Genomic DNA, 10,473 nt, shown 5'->3' with positions numbered 1-10,473 from the left:
AAAGAAGGAGTATCTGTCTCATAATCTCCAATCTCAAAGAACTTCCAAAGTTAACTAATTCTTGACGTTTTCAATTGAGCGCAAGGAAAAAGAACTGGAACAAGTAGCATATATGGGGAAGTTTACTAGTATGTCTGGAAAGGGAGAATTCACAGATTTCCAGTGGTTTTATGCGGCAAATCTCCCTAAGGAAACATTTTGATCTCTACTTGCCGAGCTGCCAACTGCTGTTGAGATGGAGAACACCAGTGTGAATGCCACAGACAGCCCTAAGGATGCAAGCTGCGCAGGCTTGTGTTAGGAAATGATCTTCCTGCAAGACTTACTCTAGGACTGCTTAGGAACTTAGCAAAGTACATCTAGAGAGAAGGCTAATTAAGGTTATTTCCCGCATGTGATGCTCAAAGTGAGTACACTGGAAAGCTAGTACCCAACTTTCGCTGATAAGAAAAAAGAAATGATAGGAAGGGTGAGTCACTAGAGACAAAGGACATGCCCTGTGTGGGAAGTATTCCATCGCCAGCCTGCTTTTGGTTTGTCCATTGTCTCCTCCCAAATGCATTGGAAAAGAGTCAAGAACTACATCAATCTTATATGACTTATGCCTTTTCATTCAGATATTTCTTTCTACACATTTCCTGGGCTCACTCAGGAAAGCCAAAGCCAGTTGTACGTAGTGTTTGACAGTCGTTGTGTTTCTGGATCCAATGGTTGTAATCATCCTTCTAGTCATTTTAAAATGTCATTTAGGCATCGGGATGTGTTTCTAGGAAAACACCATACAGGATTTGAATTATTGAATTAAGATTTCTAAAATTTTTATTTAGGCCAACAAAGCTGCCAAAAGATTTTCAAAACCAGCCCTCTCTATTTATTTTTGAGCTGGAAACTTAAATATTTGGAGCCTTAGAATGTTGGACATTTAGAAGAGATTCTAAATAATGCTGAGTTCACAATCTGAGAAAAAGCATCCACTTACTTCTTTCGGGGGAGGAGAGGAGGCAGAGCTACCATTGCTGACTTTTTGGCGCATTGAGAACTAAGAGCGAAGTCTGTTTCTTGAAAGGAGATTTTTCACGCTGGTGCAGCCTTAGAGAAAAATAATATTTATTTTCAATTTACTTGGATTAAGGTTTCCTTCCTTACTTTCAGCCTTTAAACACACCAGCACGATTTCCTCCTCCTGCAATGGGGGCTGGGGCATGTAAGGACAGGTGTTTGTATTGGACTTAAATATGGCCTTTCTGCTTAGCACTTTAGAAAGTCGCGCTAATGAGTCCAAAGTCTTAGGTTTAATTGCTACAGGGAGCTTCATTCTTCTCCATTATTTATCTTTGAAGAAGACCCCAAAGGAGGTGAAAATGGAACAAATAAAATATTATTGGAGAAGGAAGCCGTGAAAGTCCAAATTAAAAGATGACGTCTTGCATGTGACATGGTGATAAGAAGATCTACGTGGACCAAGGACAGCATAATGATGGCTGAGGGGTATCAGAAGAGGAGAGATGGACCACCAAGGCAAGGGGAAGGGGCACACTGACTGCACAGTCTTTGCCTAAGGTGGTTGCTGTGGCTGGATCAGAACAAGCCCACGCTAGTTACTAAACAATAACTCAGAGGGTGGCAGGGCAGGGCCATCAGCTTGGAATTCAGTATTTATTTGTTATGTAGCAAAATTGTTGAATGGGAAGACCAGAAATCAAATTCTTATATAGGTTCCCAGGCTACTGCTATAGTTTTGGAAAAAATATAGTGTGGAATAAGCCTCTGGGTTTACAGTCACAATATCTCAGTGTCTCCTCCACTTGGCTCTGAGGTAGACAACACAAAGGAGCTACAGCTGCTCGTTTGGGCCAGAGTTACCCCAGGCCTTTTTTCCATCCCCGGTCCTTGAGGACAGATTATGCATGTTTTAAATCTTGTTCAAGAGAGCACATTTTAAGCGATATTTAGTAAAATTAAAAACAAAAATGAAAACATCCTCCCATTGTCCTTTCATAATCCTGTTCAATTGTCTTAACAACTCTCATCTTATGAAGGGGGGAATGGGGATTGTCAAGAGAGTAAAGAGGAAAGACTTTCTGGGAACCTTTGTACCTTTCTCAGCTGTCAGATTCCATTCTGTTGCTATGTACCTATGGAATATAGGAAGCTCCTGGGTTCTTCGCCTCCTGAATTATTTCCTAGTCTTTAAGCATGAGTTTCTGGCCCAGCGATGCTTTGTTCCCAAGCCTGATTTTGATTCTTAGTATATGGAACTCCCATATGAACCCAGCCCCACCAAGACTTGTACTTTCCTGAGTGGGTCAATTGGATGATAGGCTTGCTCCTAACACATTGTCAAACTTCCTCCTAGAAAGGAATGGTTTGGCCTGCAGGGCAAAAGACTATGGTCTAAATTAAATTAATGTTTAAATTAATGTTACCAGTACCAACATCCCCACCCCTTGGTCACCATGGCCAGTTAGCTATTTACAGAGCTGTGCAAGGGAGACGGGGTAGTAAGGAAGTCATGATGCCTGCCAGTCAATATTAATGTCAATAGAAGTTAATGCCTCCTTCCAGTGCCATTCATAATCCCCTTCAACCACATTAACAATCCACACCTCATGATGGGGTGCAGAAGTGGGTCAAGAGAAACAGGACAGTGCACCTGTCTGAGGAATCTTGCCTCTTATTTGCAGATCCTTGGACATCTTTGATAACATTATTTTGGTCTGGAGGGCTCTTGGCCATCCTGTGACACAAAGCACAAATTCATGAGTCAGAGGTTTTATGTGCCTCCTTGACAGTTTGACATGAGAGAAACTGCATTTACAGCACCTGTATCATTAGATCAGATAAATACCAACAATTTTATAAATTTTACATATTAACTAGATGAAAGCAAAGCATTTGAAGTCACAAGGATATATAAGTTATCATTGGAAAGACCTCAATAATAGATACGAAAATTAAGAATGATAAAAATATCTAATCATCAAATAGAGAAGAGAGATTATTAACCAAATCAAATTTGATTCCAGGTATTGATACCCTCTTTAAAAAAGAACTAGTTAGTCAAATGATCATTACATTTGCTCTTATCTCCCAAACGAAATAATACATCTGTGAAGAGACGTTAACAGCAAGTGGGCAACTGAAAAGGAGAGGTCCACCCATAGCTTAATCAAACAACTTAAATTTCATGGAAAGAAAAGAAACAGAGACTGAGGAAGAGGAGCATATAATAACAGACTTTTAGCAAATCTTATTTGAAAACTGTTCAAGTTAAATCTCAAGCTCCTTTTCTACATGACAGTGATTGCACAACACGGTAAAATACCTTTGAATTTATTTATTAGATTCATTTCTGAATATTACCAACAAAGGGAATTTATGTATAATAATTTCAATCAAATATTCATGTCCATTTTATATATATTTTAACATGGGAAATATAGTCTTACAGAAATCATATCTACCTCCACATGTAATAAAAATCACACAATATTGACTCTGAAGAACTTTCTGAATTTGTATTTTTCTCACGGCTATGCAGGCAAGTAAAACAAATTCTGCACAAAGACAATACCCCACAGTAGATTAAAGCCACAGGTATATTAAAACGCACCATATATATAGTGTATTTCCTTGGAGTCCTCATAAATTTGAAGAGGCTTAATTGTGAGGTTGCCAGAACAGTCAGTCCACTCTCTTAGGGATAGAGCAGGACTTGCTGAGTGGACATTTTTCTCTTTCCCCAAAACGTGTTTTGGTTTTTTGTGTCTCTACCTATCGGTATCGGAAAGTGTTCCTCACCTATTTCCAGAGAAATACTGTTATTTTAAAGTAGCAGCTAGACATGTATATGAATTCAACGTGATTTCCTCTGGAAAGCCTGTTAGAAGTGGTGTCAAGCAATTCACCTGTGTGTTTACAAGGTGATCCTTTATTTTCGTTTCTTTGTTAACTACTGTTAGAGAGAAACACAGCAGACTCTTGACAGACAGGCAGGCTGGAGCCCCAAAGTCGGACAAGGTGCAGCCCATAAATATATATATGCATATATAAAAATCAAGCCACCACTATGAATCATAAAACACAGAAAAACAAAATCATTCTAGAAGGATATGTACTCAAGGTAATATTTACTTATGCATATATTTCCTGTGAATGCCTCCAAGTATGTGTCTTCCGAAAAATATAAATTTTACCAAGAATTTGGAAAATTATCTCCAATTAATTGGCAGTAAGGAATTTAAGCATCAGATTGGTTACTTAGTTATATATGCTTCCAATCCTGGGACTTCATGTTCTAGGAAATCTGAAAAACAAAAAGTTATTTTTTAAGCTTTTATTTGTTTTGTAATTTCAAAAATGCTATTTCGAGGCAAAAGACTCCTTGGTTCAGTCTAGATAAGTAAATGCTCTAATTAATAAAATTACCTTCTGACTATAATATTTCTCGTCCCATTTGTCCTCATCATTTTGAAAGAATGAAAGCCAGCATTTAAAAGCCAAAGTAAACACCAGAAGTCAATGGAGTTATTCAGAAAGAACTTCTGGTCACTTCTAAGGGTACAGCATTTTGTAAAGATTTCATTTAGTCTGCCTGTTACAAGCAATTTAAAACTTTCTCATTCTTCTTTATGTGGCGTCACAGCTTCTGACTAAACACCTTTTTTTTTAAAACCAAGAGTATATTTAATTAATGGACAGTTTAATTCAAAATCCACCATATACTTATAAACCATTAGACAGGAATGACATAGTCTAGTTTAGGAAGAAAACATTCGTCTAGCCTTTAAAGATTTTCCTTCTTAACTATATTTGTAGTTTATATCTTTTTTATTAAATATAACTAAGACAAGTTGAATATTTCTTTTTATTTTTTTGTAAATTTTATACACAACATATATGCATAGATTCAACCTATTAAACATAAGTTTGCCACATTACCTAACACTATTAATAGAAAAGTATAATAGATTTTAGATTTTTCTCCCTAGTCTAATGTGTAAGCTCTTCCTATGCTCAAAGTGATAAAATGAAAGAAAAAAAATCATCTATTCTTTACTGATATGATCTCTCTTTTTTTGGTGAGGAAGATTGGGCCCTGAGCTAACGTCTGTTGCCAGCCTTCCTCCTTTTGCTTGAGGAAGATTGTCCCCAACCCAGCATCTGTGCCAGTCTTCCTCTATTTTGTATGTGGAACGCTGCCACAGCACGTCCTAGATGGGTGGTGCGTAGGTTCGCACCCTGGATCTGAACCTGTGAACCCCGGGCCTCCAAAGTGGAGCACGCGAACTTAACCACTATGTCACCTGGCCAGCCCTATGATCGCTATTTTAATAAAAGCCAATCATATATATCTTTTTTTAATCTGGCAAAAGTGGTGAATTAGAAGATGGTTAATTGCACTTGTACCACAGAGTTGTAGATGACGCTAGTGGATTCAAGCTTCCTGTTGGAAACTTCTAACCCCAATACTCTCCCAAAGAAACCAAAACAAACAAAGCAAAGCAAAGAGTCCAAGGCCTTGCAGTTTTTACATGATCTCCTTCCACAATGAAAATGCTGGTGGCTAAAGAAAGAAACAGAAAAGTTGCAGAAGGAGCAGAGCATTGTAGCAGAGTGAAGCTCTGCCCTTACTCCTGGAAGCAGTGGTGGTGAGTGACAAAACCCCTCTAAAATCCTAACTAATACCCCACATCTGAGGAAAAGCAAACTCAATGAATAAGCCTATCCTTTCCCTATTCTGACAGGACCCAGCGAAAATGGCTTCTGGCTGAAAATGCACAAAATGGAGTAAATGGACCAAAAGGGGATGCTCTCTGATGTAGGAGATGAGTCCAGAGATAAACACTGGGCTGGAGGAATATGTGCTTCTATTTTGCATAATCTGTCTACCTGTCTATCTATCTTTTTACATTATATATTATATAATACATTTATGTATTACATATTATATAACATAGTAATAGTCTTTCTTACATATTTAATATAACTGATAATATCTGTATTATATAACACAATACTACTATATATTATATATCATACCTCTATATGTGTATAATATAATTACATAGTATGTAATATATATATATAATTCATAGGATAAGAAAGAACTATTGGAAATGAAGAATTGATAGTAGAAATGAATAATTCAACAGAAGATTTAGAAGATAAAGCTAAGAAAATCCAGAAACTAGAATTTTTTTAAAAAGACTAAAAAATGAGAAGAAAATAATTTTAAAACTAGAGCATTGAAGCATGTGACCTGTCATCTGAGTAATAGGAGTTTCACAAAGAGAGAACAGAGGGAAGGAATTACCAAAAAAATAATAAAATAGGATTTCCTAGCACTAAAGGAGCAAAGTCCTTAGATTGAAGGGCACACTTAGTAGTCAGAATAATAAACGAAAATTCTTTGTTTTGTAACCAATCCTCTTTTCTTTTTTGCAATCCATAGTGAAACAAGTGACAAATTTTTGTTATTTTTGCCAATCTTCAAAACTGGACCAAAATTTATGATGTGGACCAGCCTTTACGAATTAGAAGTTAGAAAATTTAGAACATTGGCATAAAGATAATGCATATTTGCATCTAGAGAAATAAAGCACATCACATTAAAAAGGGTCAGGATCAGAATGGCAGAGAATTCTCAAAGCAGCACCAGAAGGTAGAAGAAAGTCAAGTAATGGCTTGAAAATCTTGAAGGGAAATGATTTCCATATCTAGCCAAACTATTAATCAAATACAAGAAAACAAATACATTTCAAATATAAAAAAAATTGACCACACTATACCTTTTCTCAAGAAGAGGGTCTGCTCCACCACTGTGTGAATTAAAGCCAGCAGGATAGACGTGTGGCCTAGGAGGTGCAACGTAGGAGAAAGGCAAAGGGAAGTCCCAGCCTGATGGTGCAGTGAGGTCCCAGGATCACCACTGCTCAGCAGACCTACAGTGGCCATTCCACAGAAGAGGAGTTTTAGAGTTCTAATAGTGGTTTGGGGATAAATTAGTAATAGGGTCATAAAAAAGAAAACACCAAAACTATTAAAATAGAGGCAGCTATGAACTCCAGGGGGAAAAAAATTAGCAAAACGAGAAATGTAGTTATAGTACACTACTTGGCTCAGCTGCAAACAATGAGAACATAAAATGTTGGTTATCAAATGAGAGCACTGAATATTGGCCTTGTTTCTCAAGCCCTGTAACCAAGTAATAATAGCAATATGTAAGTTTGGTCAGTGACATGTTAGTCAGTCTTTGGTGGGCTCCATTTTTCTCTTTGCACTCAGTGAAAGGCTTACCTAAATAGAATCATGCCTAAATAGAATAAAAAAACATTTTTTATCTTATTGCCATACCCACTGCCATCTCTTGGCTTTTCTAACTGGCTTTGCTGACTGGTCAGACTTCTTAACTGCAAAAGTGACTCGTTCAAGTTGAAAGTAAGGTAGCTTCTGCATTGTCACAGGTGGACATGAATGACTGGGGGAAACCAACCTGGACTTGGCTCTACCACTCTTCCTGGAACTTTCCATTCTTATTCCTTCCCCACCCAACTCCAAACCTTGGTAATCCACGCTCTATTTCTTGATCTTTTAATTCTAATGCTCTTCTATTTTCTCTACATCTTCAGGAGCAAAAGCTGCAAAATGATGCTCAGAGACCCACATTTTCTTTGGCCTGAATAGTGTTTTAATGTATTGTAAGCATTAAAAAAAATTTAGAGGATTGACATAGAAATCCAAATTTCTGTCTTTTCTTGAAAAATTGTAAAGTCAAACCACACTGGTATACATTCCAATATGGCTACAATTGACTGAAGCTGAGTAGTGAAATGGCATATTCTTTCCAATTTGCCACAGTTCAAACACTGCTCGCTGTCTCTTTTCCCCAGGCTATTTCATTCACTTATGCAATTTCCCATCTTTGCAGCATTTGGGTTTAATACTACTGTCGCAAAGTCTGATTTCTGTACCGAAACTCTACTGGCGCAGCTTGCTTAAAGGTTAATAATGGCTTCTTTTTTGCTATCACTAGTGGCCTTTGGGCAGAAGTCTTCCTTCTTATATTTCTGTGTTGGTTGAATCTGGAGCCACTTAAATACGATTCCTGTTCTCTGAGAGAGAATGTACCTCCTATTATCCCTGGACCATCATCCCATGAATTTCTGTCAAAGCAGTTCTGGTTATACACCCTTTTGCTAGCCACTGAACTTGATCCAAGAATGTTAATTTTTGCCCTCTGTAAATGTTTGACTTTGTGGCTCTATTTAAATAGTGGTTTGTGGCTATTCCTTGATTTCACTTTGAGTTCCATTAAGGACCTGGACTTTTACCAGTAGTTACAGGGATGTGGAGTGCGTGACAGAAGAGGCACTGAGCTGGTGACTGGGAGAATGAGTGTTGGTTCTCTCCTTTATTACTTAGTATATGTGTGACTTTGGAAATGTCACAACCTTTCTGATCCTAGCCACTAGACCACCCGGGAACATGTTACAACCTGTCTGAGATACAGAATTGGGGAAAATTATTTCTTCATGGGTTTAAGGCTTTATAATTTTCAGTGAAATTTCCTGTATATTATCTCATTTGATGTCTATGTTTTCCAAATGATGAACATTCAGGAAGAAGTCATTTGCCTTGGATCATGGGACTAGTCCATGAATGAGCTGGGCCTAGGATCTTGGTCTTCTAGTTTCCAGATCAGTCTTTATTCTACCACGCAACATGGCATTCTCCAAAGACCCTGCCTTCTTTGAGGTATACTTGTAACAATTCTCTGTTTTAAAAACCCACAGTCTCTTTTGTACTAGCTTCAATCTACCCCCAAGATGGCATTCACAATCTGAATGAGACACATTGTGAAGAGAGGACCTTTCTCCCCCTAGTTTTTGCTTCTTACATTTTTCATGGTCAATTTCATAGTCTAGGCCTTATCAAAGCTCCTCTATCACCACTGGTTGACCACTTAGTTAATAACGCACACATACTCTAATCTCTGAATTAATTACATATAAAATTTATCACCCAAACCTGGACCCTCTAGAGAAAGGAAGTGACATTATTTATTACTCTTAAACAATGTATACAAATTGGGACAATGATTCTTCTCACTATATAAAGCATTTGCACAGTTCCTTGCACATAGTAATTGCTCAATAAATGGTAACTTAATAGGAACCTTATCAAAAGATGTGAAAAGAGCAGATAATTCACTAAAGAGTATACATGGGAGTTGTTCCCTTAAAAAGTAACACAGAGCAACCAGTTTCTGGTGAAAAAAAAAGAGTTTCCTTTCTTGCATATGATGTGGAATTTGAAGTCTGCGAGACTTTCCACCTAGGAACCAAAGTGGGAGTGTGAAAATTTTTGTAGGCAAACTTACAGGTGAAGATATTTTCTAAGGACGTGAACTTGGGAGATAAAGAGCCATGGCCAAAGAAAAATAATCATTATACAATCAGGGATACTGCAATTAATATCTTATAACAACATACTAGAATTCGGAGAACATTCTACTTGTTTTTCAGGTTACCTTAAAATAGTTGTTATTGTTTAGTCTTATTTCATGGAGGAAGAGACTAAGTTGAGAGTATTTTTAAAATAGTCTGTCCCCGGTGACTTTCCCTGGATTAGAAGACAGTGCCCCCACATCTCCAGCGCCATATCCTGAGGAACGCATAGCTTACTTTCTTACTGGTGTTCCACTGCATTGTCTATAATGCTGGGGCTGCTTTGGTAGGCTATCGTTTTCCTGGGGAGCGGGCGTGCTGAGAGGCAATCCATCTTACTCCCTTCCTTCCAACTTGAGACTTGCCCCCGATCTCGGAGGCCTGATCGCTAATGTTTCAGCACCAGCTGCAACCCAATCCTTCAGTGAGCACAGCTGAGCTAAATTAATCTAATTTTTTTAGCCTTTGCACCCTAGATATCAATCTCCTGGGCAGTTAGCACTCCCGGAGCCAGGCGTGGATTCCAGAGCCCCTTATCACTGCCCGCTTTGTACTTAGCCCCCAAGCTGCAAACAGCCCTGTGGGCACCATAGAGCTACACAAACATTTGTCCCCACAGTCGACCAGCTTCCTCAGGCCAGTGCGCCTAATGAGCTGGCCGTTGCCCGTAAATCAAGTCAGGCATACACAGTTCGGGCTTTCATCAGGTGAGCCCGTTCAGCAATGCCTTTGAAGGAGGGGCCCCTGTGGGCTGCAGAGGCTGTGCGCTGCCCAGATAAACACCCCATCTCAAAGGTGTTGTTCTGTTTTGCAGACAGGCTTGTCGTTAGTGGGAGGAAGCGTGCTGGGTTGCCAAGTACCGGGAGCGAACTGATGTGACTTGGGAGCCAAGGAAAAGAAACACACACATACACACACACACACACACACGCACACACCCTTCCAAAGAGCCCAACTGGAGACATGAGGAAAACAGAAGGTGTGAAAGGCTCGCATCCCATCCTCTCACCCATGGATATGCCAT

General features: G+C 38.7%; 1 long non-coding RNA gene across 1 annotated transcript; it reads right to left on the bottom strand.

Annotated features, from left to right (window-relative positions):
• Nucleotides 1–3,323: 3,323 nt before the first annotated feature.
• On the bottom strand, nucleotides 3,324–9,824 carry LOC123282999 (uncharacterized). Its single transcript, XR_006523406.2, has 3 exons — nucleotides 9,687–9,824; nucleotides 6,792–6,944; nucleotides 3,324–4,306 (listed from the first exon to the last, which is right to left on the bottom strand). It is a non-coding gene; the product is annotated as an uncharacterized lncRNA (long non-coding RNA).
• Nucleotides 9,825–10,473: the final 649 nt, after the last annotated feature.

Source organism: Equus asinus, chromosome 2 (genome assembly GCF_041296235.1).
Source record: "Equus asinus isolate D_3611 breed Donkey chromosome 2, EquAss-T2T_v2, whole genome shotgun sequence".
NCBI lineage: Eukaryota > Metazoa > Chordata > Mammalia > Perissodactyla > Equidae > Equus > Equus asinus.
Note: the sequence above shows the minus strand (reverse complement) of the source record. Positions and strands in the feature narration are given on the sequence as shown.